General features: G+C 42.3%; 1 protein-coding gene across 3 annotated transcripts in view; it reads left to right on the forward strand.

The window, feature by feature from the left end:
* Window positions 1–18,587, forward strand: part of TENM1 (teneurin transmembrane protein 1) — a 766,344-nt gene that overhangs the window by 288,913 nt on the left and 458,844 nt on the right. The gene's annotated exons all lie outside the window — the stretch shown is intronic.

An 18,587-nucleotide genomic window follows, 5' to 3' on the forward strand; every position in this document is an offset into this window, starting at 1 on the left:
CAGACTCTCACATATAATTTTTTAGATGGTCAGTTCACCAGCAGGCCCTTGCATATAATGATTTACTGGCTTGGCTCACAAGCAGGCCTTCACCTACAATCTTTTACAGGGTCAGCTCACCTGAAATACCTTGCATATAATGTTTTAGAGGGTCAGCTCACCATCAGGTCATTACCTAAAAATTTTTACAGGGTCAGCTCACCAGCGGACCCTCGCATATAATTTTTTACAGGGTCAGCTCACCAGCAGGTCCGCACCTAAAATCTTTTACAGGGTCAGATGACCTGCCTTGCTTGGATGTGGTAGCCGTATCTGTTTCTCAGGCTCCCTCTCCGGAATCGAACCATGATTCCCCCGTTAACCATGGTCTACACGGTTTGGGCTGAAAATAACATTGAAAGTTGATAGGGCAGACATCCGAATGGATAGTCGCCGTCACGGGGATGTGCGATTGGTCGTAGGTTATCTAGAGTCACTAAAGCGGCAGCAGGCCCTCGCACATATTGTTTTAGATGGTCAGATCAGCAGGCCCTTGCTACAAATGTTTTTGAGGGTCACCAGCACGCCATCAATTATAATTTTCAAGGCTGTGTATGATAACCTTTATGTGTAACAAAGGGTGCATTGTAGTGCCGGTTCCTTGTAAATTTTGGCGATATGAACGTAGGCGTTATGAATGTAGGAGTCCCACTACATGAACAATTGCACCATCTTGTGAATAAGGCCCTCCTTTATGTGATATACAGGTTGTATCAGAGTGCCTCTTCCTTTTAATTTTTGGCAGCACTTGCACTTTATATACAAGTTAATATACAGGAAAGAATGTTTCCTAACAATTTTTCCTCAAAAATCGATTTTATCTTCGGTTTCGTGCGTATTATTTTCAGTCTGTAAAAGTGGCGTACTACTTGAATAACATCGTTCCCATCAGCGACCTGGGAGTTCAAGATGCATCCAGGCATCCTCCCCATGCTGTTCCCGAACCATTTCGGTGGTGTTTCAATCAATTTCTGACCTTTTCCTATGAACCATTCACCCTCCCCTCTTCAGAGCAGGGGGTGCCTGGTTTAATGCTTGGATTTTCCCATTGACTTCTATTATACTTGGGTGCTCGGTAGATATATATCGAGCATCCCGAGATGTTCGGCCCGAGCCCCCAATCACCCAAGCACTATGGTGCTCGATCAACGCTAACATTCATATGTATATTATGGGTATTTTTGTTCATCAGACACTCATAGTGCTATGCCATGAAAGACAATGAGAAGATCGCTAGATGCAGTGCAATGCTCTGCTTTGTTTGTAATAGTAGAAAATTATTTAAATCTATATAGTATGACCTACTTGATGGACAGCGTATAAGGCACCTGAAAAACTGTTCCTATAGGCTTTTGAGATATGCATCTCATATACAACATGCCATTTAAACCACTGTTAAAGCATAATGCCTACAATATCACTGTGCAAAACATTAAACAATAGAAAGCTTTACCGAAAAGTGTTGTAATAATTAGGTTCTTAAATTGTGGTCTATATAGAAGCTTTTCTACGCACAGGCAAGAGTGATGGTGCTAGTGTCACCTTAGTACCATTGACTAAATTTGTTTTTTGTGTCGAAAACAGTAGAATGGATTGATCGTGTCCTTAAAATTCATTCAAATCCCTGCTTGTACCTGCTTTATGGTAAGATTACCCTAATATATGAATGATAATCTTATAAGAAGTCCTTCTAGACACCGAAAAACCAAACACAGTGTGACTCTGCAAGAGTAATTCTCTGGGCTTTAGTGTGTGAGATTAGCTTATTATATTTCCCTATGGGGTGCACCATCTTTTATACCTGCATTAGTGAACTAGGCCCTTCTCTAGGGGAAAAAGACAATATTGGTCTTTTCTTACCTTGTGTAGTCAGAGCTGTCACTGATGGCAATTTAACTTGGAAGTGTCATTCTGTGCCTCACTCTGTGCTCAATTTATAATGTATGTGTCTCTTACCGTCTGCTGTTTTATTAAGGATATTTCAGCACAAGATGTGGTTATGGGCATTTTTGGGCTGAACAATTGGTCTTATTATGAGAGTCTAATGCAAAAAGTTTTACTTTCTGACTTAGGCTGAATTTAAATTAAAACAGTGAACCCTGCATAGGTGATATATCATTTCAGCATATTAACATCATATATGTATATTGTGAAACTTCTGTAGATTTTTCATTTTTAGCTAAATATTGTAAAGAGTTGGGATTCTGTGTGCAATATTATTATTGTATTGTAGTTTGAGATGAGGGACGTTTTGAAAAATTAAATTCGGCCAATTCACAGAACTTCAACACAAAATTTGATTTGTTCCGAATTAATTAGTTATAAATCTGGAATACCCAGGCTACTATGCTTAATCATTTTCACCCCACTTGGTGGCCCAATCTTAGTGTGAAGGCTTGGAACTTAAACTGCAGGGAGACTGCAGGGAGAGTGTATCGATGTCTGCATTGTGTTCTAATGCAAACACATTCATAGTTAATCCATTCTGTAGGTACTGTGCCGTCAATATTACAGGTGTAATTTATCGCCGTCTACATCACTGTGCAGTGCACCAAGATTCATAGCTAATCCCTTTTTTAAATAAAAATAAAAGCATACAGCACCCTTCAGTAAAGCAAAAAATATATAAACTGTGCGCACCCCTAAGGTGCAATTGCTACTTAGTGGAACAAAATAAAGAAATGCAGGCAAAGTCAATAAAGTAGTGGAGATAATTTTTTTTTTCTTTTAATACATGTTGTGGCAGTCTAAACACATGCTTTGTAATCCATTCTGTAAGCTGTAGAAGTACTGTGTTTGGCCCCATTATAGAGTGGGGAGGGTGGCAGCAGTGGCAGTAGCAGTGACAGAAAATGAGGCCTGTATTTTAAGCATCCATAAAGCCTCTTTCAGATGGTATCAGAGTAAAAAAAAAAAAAAAAAAACATATGGCACTCACCTTTTCCATTTTCTTGCGGAGAAGCCATAGCGCCCCTCTTGATTGAAGAAACCTAGCAAAATGTTGCGCAGTTACGTGATGAAGTCATCAAGCTGGCCAGGTGTGGTGACATCATCACTGATGACATCACCACTCCTGGCCTGCGCTGTGACATGGTGACATCAGGCGTTGTACTCCTCCCGAATTTTGGCTGCACATCAACCACTGCTTTCACCCTGCTTTCTCACTGGCACACTTCCAACCTGCTGTTTCACGTGCACACTGTCACCTTTGCCCTCTCTTAATTACAATGCTCCCTCTTCACCCGGGTCCCATGAGCGATTGGCTACTTCATTATTGACATCTGTTTGGTCATCAGTTCCATCACCCTCACCTGTCTCTTGCACTCGTCTCTAACCTCAGCAACATTTTTGCCACTGCCTGCTCATTTGGAGGGCCCAGGCAACTGTCTGTTGGCCATAGTGTACTGTAACTGTATCAGTAATGTAACAGATTAACTAAGAACGTGGCAGTAGTTGAATAAGATAAACACAGCAGTATTTTATGTTTTTATGCTATGATATTTTATGTTGAACAAGATGCATATGGGATATATTACATAGTCCTTTAATACTGAGGCACAGTAATTTAATGTATGAACTAATTAATCAACTAGGAATGTGGCAGCAGTTCAGCAAGATGCACACTGCAATATATTACACTGCCCATTAAGGCCTCATGCACACGACCGTTGTTGTTTTCCGTTCCGCAAAATGGGGTTCCGTTGTTCCGTGATCCGTTTCCGTTTTTATTTCCGTGTGTCTTCCTTTATTTTTGGAGGATCACCAGACATAAAGGAAAGTAAAAGAAAATCTAAGACAGGTTTGCCATGCAAATTATAGGAAAAAAACGGACGCGGACGTCAATCTTGTGTGCCTCCGTGTTTTTTAGCGGTCCCATTGACTTGAATGGGTCCGCAAACCGTTTTCCACGAAAAATAATAGGACAGGTTGTATTTTTTTTGACGGACTGGAACCACGGATCACGGACGCGGATGACAAGCGGTGCATTAGCCGAGTTTTCAGCAAACCCATCAATGGGTCCGCAGAAAATCACGAAAAACGGCACAACGGACACAGAATAAAACAACGGTCGTGTGCATGAGGCCTAATACTGAGTCACACTAATCCTATGAATAAACTAACAAATTAACTTGGAGTATGGCAACAGTTCAACAAGATGCACATGGCGATATATTACTGCATCTTTTAATACTGAGGCACAGTAATTTAATGTACAAACTAATAAATTAACTGGGGGTGTGGCAGCAGTTCAACAAGATGCACACTGCCCTTTAATACAGAAAGTGGCAGCAGTTCAACAAGATGCACACAGCGATATATTAGACCACCCTTTAATACTGAGGCACACTAATTCTATGCATAAACTAACAAATTAACTGATAATGTGGCATCAGTTCAACAAGATGCACATGACAATCATACTCAACTTGCACTGTCTTTGCTGTCTCCTTATCCTCTCCCTACAATGTCCCTGTCGTGTCTCTGCACTCTCCCTATCCAATACTCTTCTATTAATAGCTTTCTACAACATTGTCCCTAGCGCCTAAGCGCCTGTCACATCTCTCCCTGTGCTTAGCTCATAACGAAAAGGCAGAATCCATGATGAGGGTAAGAGTTTTATGGGGCTGTGACATCACAGGGGATGGATACCTACAGATTGGCTGGCTGCACAGCATTATGGGTCATATCATGTTCCTGGGCTTCTTTCTTTTACTTTGCAACACATGCAGCAGCTATTTTAGAAAAAAAACATTTTGTTACCATGAAGCACAAGGAAATCCGGATTTGTGGCTAATCAAATTTTTCCTAAACTTTGAATAAAATTCCACTTTGGATGCTTTGATTCGCTCAGCACTAATTGTTGGGATTGAAATGGTCATTAATGGCGTAACAGTGTTAAGAACCTACAGGGGTGTAAAGTGTATATGAGGTATATGTATTATTAAATTCACTGTCTATATTTTTCTGACAAGAATTTATATGCTACATTTTGAGGCAGCATTAAAAACGGTGCAGGGAACCTATGGGCTTTGTGAAAATAACCAAGAGGTCCTGTCAGCCTTTACATATAGGTGCAGCAAGTGCCATAAAGCCATCATACCAAGCATGCTTTCATGACTGTTGCTGAGAGCACATCAATTTCTTGATATATTGGAATAGAAGCAAAAAAGTTGTATAGATGGGAGGTGAGTAGGGTTGAGCGGACCCGTGGAAGTTCGGGTTCACCAGGTTCGGCCGAACTTTGGGTCGAAGTTCGGGTTCGGGACCCGAACTCGAACCCCATTGAAGTCAATGGGGACCCGAACTTTGGTGCACTAAAATGACTGTAAAATAATAATAATAATCTTGAACTAGGAGACAGACGTCAAAGTGGAGAAGAAGGTTGAGGAGGCGGTGGACGTGGCGGTGTAGGTGGAAGTTGTTGATTTATTATTGAACATTTTTTACCTTTAATTTTTTTTTATTTATAAATTTGGAAATACCCTGAAAGATTGGGAAATAGAAAAGAGAATGCAAAGATAAAGTGCGCTGGAGTCTAACAATGGCTGGGTGCGGCCGGTATACTTGTCTATTCAGCACAAGGTACGGGCAAGTCCTATAGGATCTATGCCTGGTTCATTTTACTGGATCACCCCCTCTGCCATGCTAGAAACACGTTTAGCCGGTGGTGCTGGTTGTTGTGGCGTGCTAACAAAGCTTTTCCACATTTTGGCCATGATAACACTCCCTTCTGAGGTGCTGGCGGTGCCCCAGCTGTGTTGGCGACCTCTTCTTCCTCCTCTGCCTTTACCTTGTGCTTCCACTGAACCCCCGCTGTCAGGTGAGAATGCCATCAGCAGCGTGTCTACCAGCGCGAGCTTGTACTTGCGCATCTTCCGGTCACGATCCAGTGACAGAATTAAGGACAGCACATTGTCCTTGTAGTGGGGATACAGCAGTGTGGCCACCCAGTAATCAGCACTGGTTAGAATGTGGGCAACTCGGCAGTCATTGCGCAGGCACTGCAGCGATTAGTCGCTCATGTGTGCCAGGCATCCCATAGGCAACAACAAGCTGTCCTCTGTGGGAGGTGTTTCGTATGTATTGTCTGTATCCCCCCAGCCACTCTCCAGTGATGGCCATGAGCTTCTTTGGGTGCCATTCTGCTGTGAACACGGCTCCTCCTCCTCATCATCCTCCTCATCCTACAGAACTGTGTCCTGGCTGGACAGTTGTGTACCTGAGCTCTGTTGGTGCCGGAACCCACCCTCTGAGCCACTTGTGAATGACTGGCCTGATAACTGTGGGAATTACCTTCCTCCTCCTCCTCCTGTGTCACATCCTCTTCTATCATCGCCCAAAGCGTTTTTTCAAGGAGACAAAGAAGTGGGATAGTAACGCTGAGGATGGCGTCATCGGCACTGGCTCATCATTATTGTTAAAGGAGTTTTCCAGGAGAAAAATATTGATGACCCATTCTCAGGATATATAATCAATATCTGAATGGTGGGATCCGCTGTTTGAAAAGGCTGCTGAGCGCTTTGCTTGGCATGACATCCCACTCCCATTCATTTGAGTTGGGCTGAGATGAGTCTAGGCCATGTGACTAATGAAAGTGACGTTTTTGGCCTAGGAAGAGGAAGAGGCAGCACTCACATGAGCACTGCGACCTTTGTTCACATAGCTGATCAGTAACCCCATGATCAGATATTGATGACTTATTCTGAGTACAGGTCATTAATATACTACTCCCAAAAAACTTATTTTACAATAATGATGACAGTATAGATGGTAATAATGTTTCATAGGCATTGGAAGACCTTTAAAAACCTCTGCCCTGCTGGCATCAGATGTACCACGATTATCAAGAGGTGAACTCTTAATAATTGTGGACAATCTCAGCAGGTCTGTGTGCGCCAGAACTAAACTCTACACCATCTAGGACCTGACAGACATTTCAGGAAGCAGAGGTCCGGTTCTGTGCTAACTAATTCCTGTACCACTGACTTTTTTTGAAAGGCTAAAAGTGGGACTCTTGAGCAAAAAATTGCAACTTTTAGACATATTATAACTCATTGAGTATTAATAAATACGTACCGTTATGTCTGTGGCCAGCTTCAGTATGTGTCGTCTTCTGAAAGTGAACTTAAAAGGTAATGATATACAGAATTTAGGAACAATAAACATACAAAAGGTTGAGTGACTTCAATATACATTATTTCTATTACTTTGCAGCCTATATAAAATGGGTAGGGATACAAACTTTTGGGTGAGATAGAAAAAAGAACCCCCACCTACCACACTGGCATTATATTTTTATGATGTAGACTGTCAACTGTTATGGCTTTCTATCAGTTTTCATCCTGCTCAGGTGGATAACATATTGTAACATGCAGCAGTAATGAGGAAAAACACCAATACCATTGTTCTGCTCTGACATTGTCTTCTTGCAATAGTTTTAAAAATGTGTGGCATTACGTGAGCTCTTTTGTTGTCATCCACAAACTTTTGTACTTTCCAGCTGCCATTCAGTAAAGAACTGCTTATCCATAAAATATGTCTGTAAACCCTGATTAAACTGTGTCTTTGTTAAAATGGCTTTTCTGATTTGAAACAAATCTCTTCCATTTTAAACAGGGCAATCCTAGATCAAGCTGTTATGTTTCTCTTACAAATATACATAAAATCCCTGATTCCTATCTTTGTTTGCATATCAGATTTCTTTTTATCCATTGCAGTTATTTTTATGGATATTTTTAGCTAAAATGTAAAATAAAATGCCATTTATTATTAAAAATGATTTTAAAGGGATATTCGGTCCGCCAAAATTTTTGAAAATGGCTATTTCCTGGATGCAGAGAGCTTTTATAGTGGTGTAGAACACTGTGCCTTGCCGTAGCACGCATAGGGAGTCTGCTTTGGTAGTGAAATTATACTATGAGTCAGTATGACATGCAGATTGCAGACGTCGCTCTTAGAATCACTGCACACTTCACTTATTTGGGCAGTCACGGGGCAAAAACTGACTAAATAACTCAAGTATAAACTCAGCCTTACAGGTCGATGTTAGTGCCAAGAAGAAGTGCACTGCTTTCACACCGTTGTCAGCTGATTCCACATAGATGTCTACAGAACCTGTTCTATTAAACTCTTATACAGGTAGAGCCGCCCAACAGAATGTAGAGGGTGTCAGCAGTAATTTGCCATTCCTCTGATCCGTCCGAACTGTAACCCCAAAAAAACTGTACTTGTCTGTTGAGCATCCGCCTTCACTCAGTCAGCATTTGGTCAGTAATCCATAATTATTGCTAATTCCCCAAAAACAGGAGTTGATCCAAAACAGAGATGACATGTGAATGGAATATTTGCATGTCTTCTGTGCTTTGTACCCACTCCTGCTTTTGGCCACCAAATCACAAGCCAATTCTGATGGAACCATACAGGCCTTACAGCTTCTACACAGACATAATCCCTTGTGCATCTTATTTTTCCTTCCTTCTGACATATCAGAAGAATGGTCAAATAAATGATGATGTCAGCCAGGCCAAAAGGCTAAATAGTGGCCCAGTCATGAAGTGGGGAGGGTAAGAATAGCATAAGAAGTCCACAGAGTGGCCCTATGGCATAGTGGTGAGGTGAAAGCAGCATGGGGAAACCACAGAGTGGCCCAATGAAGAGGCGAGAGTGGCAAAATGACAGTGTGGAGGTGGCAGCAGCATTAGGAGGCCACAGAGTGGCACAATGACAGAGTGTGGAGATGGCAGCAGTATCAGGAGACCACAGAGTGACCCGGTTACAGAGTGGGTAGGTGAAAGCAGCATCAGGAGACCACAGAGTGGCAAGGTGACATAGTGTGGAGGTGGCAGCAGCATCAGAAGACCACAGAGTGACCCAGTGACCTAGTGGAGAGGTGGGTGGCAATACATTAGGACGAGGCCAAAGTGGCAAAATGACAGTGTGGAGGTGGCAGCAGTATTAGGAGGCCAAAGAGGGGAACAATGACAGAGGGTGGTGGAGGCAGCATCAGGAGGCCAGCATCTGTTCCAGGACATGAAGCAGTGGAATGATGTTGTTCATCCTGTAGTCCTGGCGACTGACAAATAACTTGGCCCCCTCAAAAGGCCTGAGCAAACGGCAGGTGTCACGCATGAGCTGCCACTGGCTGACATCAAAGTTACACAGGGGAGTACTCCTATCCCCTTGGATCATCAATAAATTGTTTATGGCCTTTCTCTGTTAATATAGTCAGTCCAACATATGGAGGGTGGAATTTCAACGGGTGAAAATGTCGCATATCAGCCTATGTTGGGGGATGCAGTTCTGCCGCTAAAGCTCAATGAGGGTGTGCTTTGCGGTGTATGAGTGGCTGAAGTGCATGCAAAGTTTCCTAGCCATTTTTAGGATGTCTTTCAGATTGGTGGAAGACTTCATGAACAGCTTGACAACCAGATTGAACATGTGTGCTATGCAGGGTGCATGTCTCAGCCCTCCTTGACGCAGTGTTCTTCGTTTTTGGTTACCATGTTTTGATGAAGGACAGGGGGCAGTTCCGTCACTGTGTGACTCAGTTCGCCCAGGCAAACGAGGTGCAGAACAGCATGACACCGCCATGCCTGCACATGTGGTATGCTGGAGGGGCACTGTGAATTGTCCCTGCAGTGAAGGATGAGGACATGGTGGAGGATGAAGAGGCAGAGGCGGACATTGTCGCAGGACCAACGGCATGACAACATGGAGGCGGAAGCGGCATCACCTGGCCAAGTTCCTGGTGTGGCTGTGCAGGAACCACATTCACCCAGTGGGCTGTAAAGGACATATATTGTCCCTGACAGTAGTTATAGCTCCACACTTTGGTAAACACCGACAGGCTAAAGGACTGGCCTACCTTATGTTCTACATGTGCAGGGCTGGTACTGGATCCACAGGATTTACTTTATGCTGTTAAAAACAAAGCAGGGCGCACCATAGGGTAATACAGTTGGTAGACAGATAAAATAAATGGTTCCAGTACAGGGCTCACCTTTTGTGGTTGTGCTATCTGTAGGCACAACTCTAGTAAAAGCTTGTCAATACATGTGATGGAGTCACGACTCGCTGGTGGATCTACAGCCGCGGAGGGATGACTTCTTGTCGGAGATCCCTGAAGTCTCCAAGAAGTGGTAGGATACAGAGATAAATAGATAAAATATCCCAGGGAGCAAGAATCCAGTCCAGATAGTGATAGTAAATAGAAACGTATTTATTGCAGAAGTACAACGCGTTTCGGGGAGTAGTTCCCCTTCATCAGGTACATAACACTGCATATGAAATCACATAAACACACAGCATTTAAATGCACTAAAAAAAACATGCCTAAATGAAAAGTAGGCGGGGCTAAGAAAAGGGGGAGTGGTTGGTGGGGATGAGTCCCCAGCAGATGTGCATAGATTTGAAGTTCAATATATAATGATATAATATAATAACAATGCAGAGGCACCATCATTGCTGGTGAAGCCAGAGACGTAGGGATGTAGTGCTCCGATCAGTTTATCTGCCTCTGATCAAGGAGCGCTCGCACTGAAGGGGGAGGTCACGTGATCGGAGCCGGTCACGTGGTCGCGGCTTGCTGGCAGCAGATAGTAACCTGGTTGCTGGGTAACCAGGACGCTTAGTGGCCGCACTGGTGTATTGCGGACACGAGCGCAGCGAGGATGGCAGGGGAGGGAGGTGGAGTCAGTGTTGCAGGGAGGGCGGACCTGTGGTGTGAAATATATTAATAGCAAGGGGGGACTCTGTCGTAGTGTCCGGGTAAGGGGCTGGAGGGAGTAGAAATAAGAGACAATCATAACAAATAAATTGATGATACATAATTGGTGCTAAAAAGATTTGATCAATCGCTGGTACTGGCTTTTTGGCAAAGAAATGATGGCTTGGGACTCTCCACCTCGGCTCGACACAAGCCATCAGTTCTCTGAAAGGTGCAGAGTTCACCACTTGGAAATGGAGGGACTGCAGCACCAGCAATTTGGCAAGGAGCACATTAAGCTTCTGCACCGTTGGATGAGAGGACTCATACTGTTGTCTCTTGGCAATCGCATTGGTGATCGATTGCTGATGGAATGACTTACGAGGAGTAGGAGGAGCAAGAGCAGAAGCATCAGGACCAGCAGATGATGGGAAGGACAGACAGCTCGCTTCGGCTGAGGTGTTGATGCCTTGACTGCTTGAAACCGGGTGCTTGCCACTGGGTGACGCAGCGGTTGCTGCTGCAGGATGGACCACCACATCGGAGCCACATTTCTACCAGGCCACTTTATGGGGACACTGGATGTTGACACAGGGCCACGCTTCACCTTTTGCCCACAGATTCTCCATATGGCCATGTTCACCTCCTCCGGGGGCTTAACAAAAAACTGCCATACCGCCAAAGTAGTTGATTTCACCCCGAACACTACGCACTGAATGACTGCTACTACCACTGCTTCTGTGAACCCATGCACGACTACTTTCCGGGCAGGTAGACTCCTGCAATGCGGGTGGTCTAGCCTGAGCACGTTTGGCTACCGACCTCCCACTGCTGCCACCCTGCTCACTCCCGGGCGACGTGCTGGCTCCACTGCTGCCTCACGGGCAAGCTGCCACCCTCTTCTCCCGATGATGATAAAGCCCCTAATTCACCCGGCTCCTAACTGCAATCACCTTCAATATCATCATTGAGTACTGTCTGCATGTCACTGATGTCCTCCTCAACGGTCTCTTGGTCAGGAACCTCACGGTTGACAACACCATCTTCCATGCCACTCTCCTCATCACTCCTTGCCCACCTAATGGAGGATGTCTTCTCCAAATCTTGGCTAGCCAGTAGCTGCTGACTGTTCTCTAGTAGCTCGTCCTCGCTGTATAGTGGGGCAGAGCCCACAGCAATATAATACTTCTCTGGCTGAAGAAACAGAAAAGGACAGGGGCAGGTTAAGGACAGGTTAGGGCACAGGGCTTGCTCCCGGGCCATGCCAACTAATAGTTGTGTATGAAGAACCCATCGACTGTTGGCTGGGGGTGTCAACCATTAAAGAACCGTTAGGTTGCTGGTCAAGACACAACCGCTAGATGACACCGGGAGCTTAGACCTTTCGCTGCAACTCCTGCTTCTATGCCACCTTACTCTACTGTGACCTCGGAGTGTGCCAGAAACATTTAGGCCTCTGCCACTCCCATGTGCAGGGCCTGGCACTTCTCTGTCTGACATACTGTTAGATCAAATAAATAAATAAAAAGGAAATGAAAACACCCCCAAAAAGTCCATAATGTTCTCACTTCACCACGCAACGGCTAATAAGCCCTTTTTTTCCCCACTAAAACACGCCAAAAAAGCATATAATTTTCTCACTACACTACACAACGGCAAATAGTTTTTTTGTGCCACTAATAAATGCAAAAATGGGATTTAGAACATATAACTGTACCACTGAACGGCAAATATATTTTTCTGTTTTCCACTTATACACTCCACAAAAGCCATTAGAACATATTAATGCACCACTGAAAGGCAAATATATATTTTTTTGCCACTAATACACGACAAAAAAGGCTTTAGATCTTAGAACTGCACCGCTAAATTGCTACTTTTTTATATATATATATATATATATATATATATATTTGTCAGAGTAGGTCCCACTCTAAGGCCTCTTTTACACGGGCATCATGGATTTGGGCCGGATAAGATGCAGGTGCATCGCGGGAAAATTTGTGAGAAAACGTGAGAAAAAACGGCATGTTTGGTACTCAAACCGGAACCCGGACTTCTTCACAGAAGTTGGGGTTTGGGTAAGGTGTTGTGTAGATTTTATTATTTTGCCTTATAACATGGTTATAAGGGAAAATAATAGCATTCTTAATACAGAATGCTAAGTAAAATAGTGATGGAGGGGTTAAAAAAAAAATTTAAAAATGATTTAACTCACCTTAACCCACTTGTTTGCGCAGCCCGGCTTCTCTTCTGTCTCCTTCTTTGATGATCTGTTAGGAAAAGGACCTGTGGTGACGTCACTGCGCTCATCACATGATCCATCACCATAGTGATGGATCATGTGACGGACCATGTGATGAGCGCAGTGGCCTCACCACAGGTCCTTTTCCTCAAAGAAGAAGAAAGAAGAAAAGCCGGGCTGCGTAAACAAGTGGATAAAGTTGAGTTAAATAATTTTATTTATTTTTTTAACCTCTCCATCACTATTTTACTTAGCATTCTGTATGAAGAATGCTATTATTTTATTTTATAACCATGTTATAAGGGAAAATAATAATGATCTGGTCCCCAACCCGATCGTCTCCTAGCAACCATGCGTGAAAATCGCACCGCATCCGCACTTGTTTGCGCATGCTTGCGATTTTCACGCGGCCCCATTCACTTCTATGGGGCCTGCGTTGAGTGAAAAACGCACAAAATAGAGCATGCTGTGATTTTCACGCAACGCACAAGTGATGCGTGAAAATCACCGCTTATGTGCACAGCCCTATAGAAATGAATGGGTCCGGATTCAGTGCAGGTGCAATGCGTTCATCTCACGCATTGCACCCGCGCGGAAATCTCGCCAGTGTGAAAGAGGCAGCCTTGATGTGGTGAGTGGGCTTATGCCTTTTGATCAAAATTTACACTAATGCCTCTTGTACAGCATGCAGTATATGGGGTTGTACACCTAATATTGTGCTGAGTAGAAAGTTTATTTAGATCTAAGTATAGCTTTGTGGATGTGCGATCCAGTTCTCTTTTTATCCCCTTGATATATTACACCTACACCTTGAATAATCTTTCCCTGAACTTGTAAATCGATTTTTTTTTTTAGCACAATGAAGTCTTTTCTAGCACTGTGCCTAGCGCCTGCTGACGTATTTACCTTCGCTGAGGCTATTTATAGGGCTGTGACATCACAGGGATGACTGGCTGCTGATTTGCTGCATTCATGGCATATGGGTGATTCCGCATTCCCAGAGTTCATTGCTCCATGTCCTCACACGTGCAGCAGCCATGATTTGTTACCATGAAGCGTGATGAAATTCAGATTTGGTGCGAATCAAATTTTTCCTTTAATTCAAATCGAATTCCACTTCGTCAACTTCTATTCGCTCATCTCTAAATATAGGTAAGGACTTTGTCTATGTGAGAAGGAGATGTGGTATACATTTGTATGTTTAGTATATTGGTTTATACTTGTGTAGGTGTCAGATTTTATAGTAGCATGTACTATGTTGTCTAAGGACAGTACCAGATGGGGAAAGCAGACTGGCTTACCTTTTGTGGAGCTTTTCCCATCAGGAGTAGTGAGAATATGATGTTACTTTCTGCCAGATTCTGCTCTTGCAAGTTACCTGGAGTCTGATCTTCATTGTGAAGTGATCTCTGCTTTTAGCCACTAGCCCTTTCCCACTGCTCTGAATGACAGCTTTAGTATTCAATCAAGAGACCTTTAAATCAGTCATTCAGAGCCGAAGGGAGAAGGCTGTGAAGCAGATCAATTTACACTACTCCACAAAGTGTATGTGTGTACTGCTATCCACATCTACTACCTAGTGTTGTCAACAACATGGTAAAAACTGCTGACAGATTCCCTTTAAAGTAGGTATCCCACAAACAATTATTTATTGTCTATTGATAGAGGGTTGGGAGAACCCCACATTCTTGGGATCACTGCTGTTCCTAACAGTCAGACCCCTGTGATCCTTTATTTATAACCAATTTACAGTATAGGCAAAACATAATTTTCATGGGATATCTCTTTCATATGTAATGGCATTTGAGTTAGTCAGAGCAGGAACCAACAGGTTCAAGTACAGGAGAGTTCCACTCTCTAAAACATACATAAGCCTTGATAAGGGTAGCCATGGCAGCTCAGTGGTTAGTAGAGTTGAGCACTTTGCGAGTTTGGTTACGGTGTTCGGGTTATCTTATTATTTTACGTTATAACATGGTTATAACGGAAAATAATAGCATTCTTAAAACAGAATGCTAAATAACATGTCTATTGAGGGGTTAAAAAGAAAAAAAAACCTCACCTCATCCACTTGATCACGAAGCCGGTATCTTCTTTTCTTCAGGACCTGCAAAAGGACCTGTGGTGATGTCACTGCGCTCACCATGTGATGAGCACGGTGACGTCACCGCAGGTCCTTTTGCAGGTCCTGAAGAAAAGAAAATACCGGCTGTGCGATCAAGTGGATGAGGTGAGTTTTTAGGTTTTTTTAACCCCTCAATAGACATTTTATTTAGCATTCTATTTTAAGAATGCTATTATTTTCCGTTATAACCATGTTATAACGGAAAATAATAAAAGTGAAGTTCGGGTCCCCATTGAGTTAAATGGGGTCCGGGTTCGGGGTGAAGTTTTGGTCAAGTTCGGGTCCCGAACCCAAACATTGACCTGAAGTTCGGCCGAACCCGGCAAGTTCGCTCAACCCTAGTGGTTAGCACTGTTGCTTGGCAGCACTTGAGTCCTGGGTTGGAAAGTGATCAAGGACAACTTCTGTATGGAGTATTCAAGCTCTCCCTCTGTTTGCATGCATTTCCTCTGGTTTGCCTGCTCTAAAGCATAAAGATAGGTGAATTCAGAATTTGGGTTGTGATCTCCAACAAGGACAGGTATTGATGGGATGACAATCTCTGTACAGCACTGCAGGATATGTAATCACTATGTAAATGATTAAAATAAAGTCCAGGTAAACCAAAGTGAATCTGTCATTTTAATATTCTGCCCTATATAAGACTAGCATATTATAGGTATAGGTCCATACCACTAGTACCCAAGATAGCAGAAAGGTTTCTGTTTATGCACAGTAGCCTTTCAATCATTATAATGTGGGTCAGGGTGAGCTATCAACTCATGATTCTGAATACTAGAGATGAACAAAGTTTTCAAAAATTCAATTTGGCAGCTTTGCCGAACTTTCTCAAGAAATTTGTTTCGTTACGAACTACTTCATCACAAGTCTCTTTTCATTGTAAGAAGTGGGCTCAATGATGGTGAAAGGTGATTGCACCGCCCACCATCATTTAACCTTCAGATACCCCTAGAGATGAGCTCAAAACTTCAAATTAATGTCTACATATAGCATTAAAATGTATGGCCTCCAACTAAACAAAGTCAGCTATTCAGGAAGTCTCACGAGACTTCGGTGAATAAACTTGGGTATTTGATTTTTAAACTGGAAAACCATTTCAAAACTTGGATCCGAACTCGGGAATAACTGACTTCGCCTCATCGGAGGCCATACTTTTTAATGCTATACGGAGACGGACCTCCCCACAGCATTAATCCAAAGTTTTGAGTGAAGCGACTTCGGATATAGGGTCTAAAGCTCACTTCGCTCATCCCTAGATATCGCATTCAATGCTAATCGTGGCATCTGAGATTCACATTGTGGCGTGCACAATGATGTCACCACATCATCATGCTGGCCATGCATGGTGATGTCATCACTTATGACGTCACCACTTATAGCCAGCGGGATAGCGTGGTGATGTCTTTATGCTCGCCGCAGGTCCTTTGGCAGTTTTTTTTCAATCAAGATAAGAGCAGACAGCCTCTCCACAGTGCAGTAGATGAGGTGAGTATAATTCTTTTCTTTTCTGTCACCATTTTAGGAAAAATGTATTTGCTACCACTAAGAGCGAGTGTACCACTGCAATATAATGCTCTATTGGGTGCCATACTGTATGTACACTATATAATGGCAGTTTCATGCAGAGAACTCTATATTCATGGATTCCACATGTATCTGGAAAAAGAAAATATGACGTGCTTCAACAAATGTATTTATAGGAATCGTACATTTGCGCACATTGCTTTAAAAAAGACCAGGCAGCATGTTATAGTGCAATAGGAGCTGAGCAGATTGATATCTATGTATACACACTTACACAGAAGGTACGATCATTGATAACGCCTCCCTGTGTACAATTGAAGTCAGAAAAAGCTGAGATATAAATGTATAAATTACAAGTTTTACTGAATCTTTACCCAGAAAACTATATATCAATCTGTTCACCTCCTCCTGATCTATAACATGCTGCCTGCAACTTGCTCTGCATTTTTTTCAAAGCAATGGGTACAATTCATAAAAATAGTTCTGTTGAAGCATGTCATATTTCTTCTTTTAGATACATGCAGAATCCATGAACATAGAATCCTCTACATGAAACTGTAGTCATATGGTGTTACCCGATGAATAATATAAAAAATTAAAATCATGCATAATCTAGTATGTGACGCCCTATTTATAACAAAGCTAGAACCAGTCGGGTAGCTCACATGGATCCAGAGATCCCACCTTTCATTGCTCCAGTTGTTCTGCTAGATTTATTTCAAGATGGCAGCTTATGGGGCATGTCCTTTCTCAAGGGTTTCTCCTTTCTGCTGCAGATGGTGGTCGTTAAAGGATGGAACTGAGCATGTGCTTCCATCTCATTGAACAGGAAAAAGAAGTTAGAAAAAGAGCAAAAAGCAGGAGGCGCTGTACAGATAGATTCCATTGAATAGTTCAGTATCTATAATATATTTTTAATTACTAAAGTATTTAGTAGAATATTTTTCATGGGACAACCCAGTTAAGTACCCCATACAGTTCCTAAGGGGGACATGTTTCTATAAGGCAGCCCCTTCAAATATACATTCTGAGAATATTCTAGGCATATTTTTCCTTTGGTTGTGCATATACAGGTGACACTCGAAAAATCTGAATATCGTGCAAAAGTCCATTTAATTAAGTAATGCTAATTAAAAGGAATTGCATTAATGCAGCTTAAAATTTGAATTTTGTGAAAAGGTTCAATATTCTAGGCTCAAAGTGTCACACTCTAGTCGGCTAATTAATCCATACCCCCTGAGCAAAGGGGACCTGAGATTGTGACTTTGGGGTTTCATAAGCTGTAAGCCATAATCATCCAAGCTATAACAAATACAGGCTTGAAATATCTCACTTTGCATGTAATGAGTCTATTGCATATATTAGTTTCACCTTTTAAGTTGCATTACTGAAATAAATAAACTTTGCACAATATTCTAATTTTTCGAGTTTCACCTGTATATTCATACATCAATAGCCCATTTGTTGGTGTTACCTTTTGGAGTAGGTCTGTTAATTTCCAATAATCTAGTATAAATAATATTGGTATTTGTCATTTTTCACAAGTTTTGCCAGGTTTACAATATAATTTAAGTTTAATTTCGGCTATTTGTTGATTAAATTCATGCTATTCATTACCATTTATTTCAAAATTTTAGATTATATATTTTTTTTTTGATCAAAGTGGCTATATTATTTTTTACTGCCATTGTACTAGTTTTTACCATTTTATACTGAGACCAGGGCTAGCATATTTTATGTAATGTTACATTTATTTTTATATCCATGTTGTGGTCCCTTCTCAGTGCCTTGCTGATGAATGGTTCATTAGTTTTGGCATGTCCGTGTCTCCACATGCACATGTTCAGCCCCATGCCTGAAAGGTGAAGAGAAGACATTATTAAGTAGTTTAACTCCAGCTGAGTCCAGGTGTTTTTCATTACCGTTTAATAGTGCTATAACCATATAGT

This window comes from Bufo gargarizans, chromosome 9 (genome assembly GCF_014858855.1).
Source record: "Bufo gargarizans isolate SCDJY-AF-19 chromosome 9, ASM1485885v1, whole genome shotgun sequence".
Taxonomy (NCBI): Eukaryota; Metazoa; Chordata; class Amphibia; order Anura; family Bufonidae; genus Bufo; species Bufo gargarizans.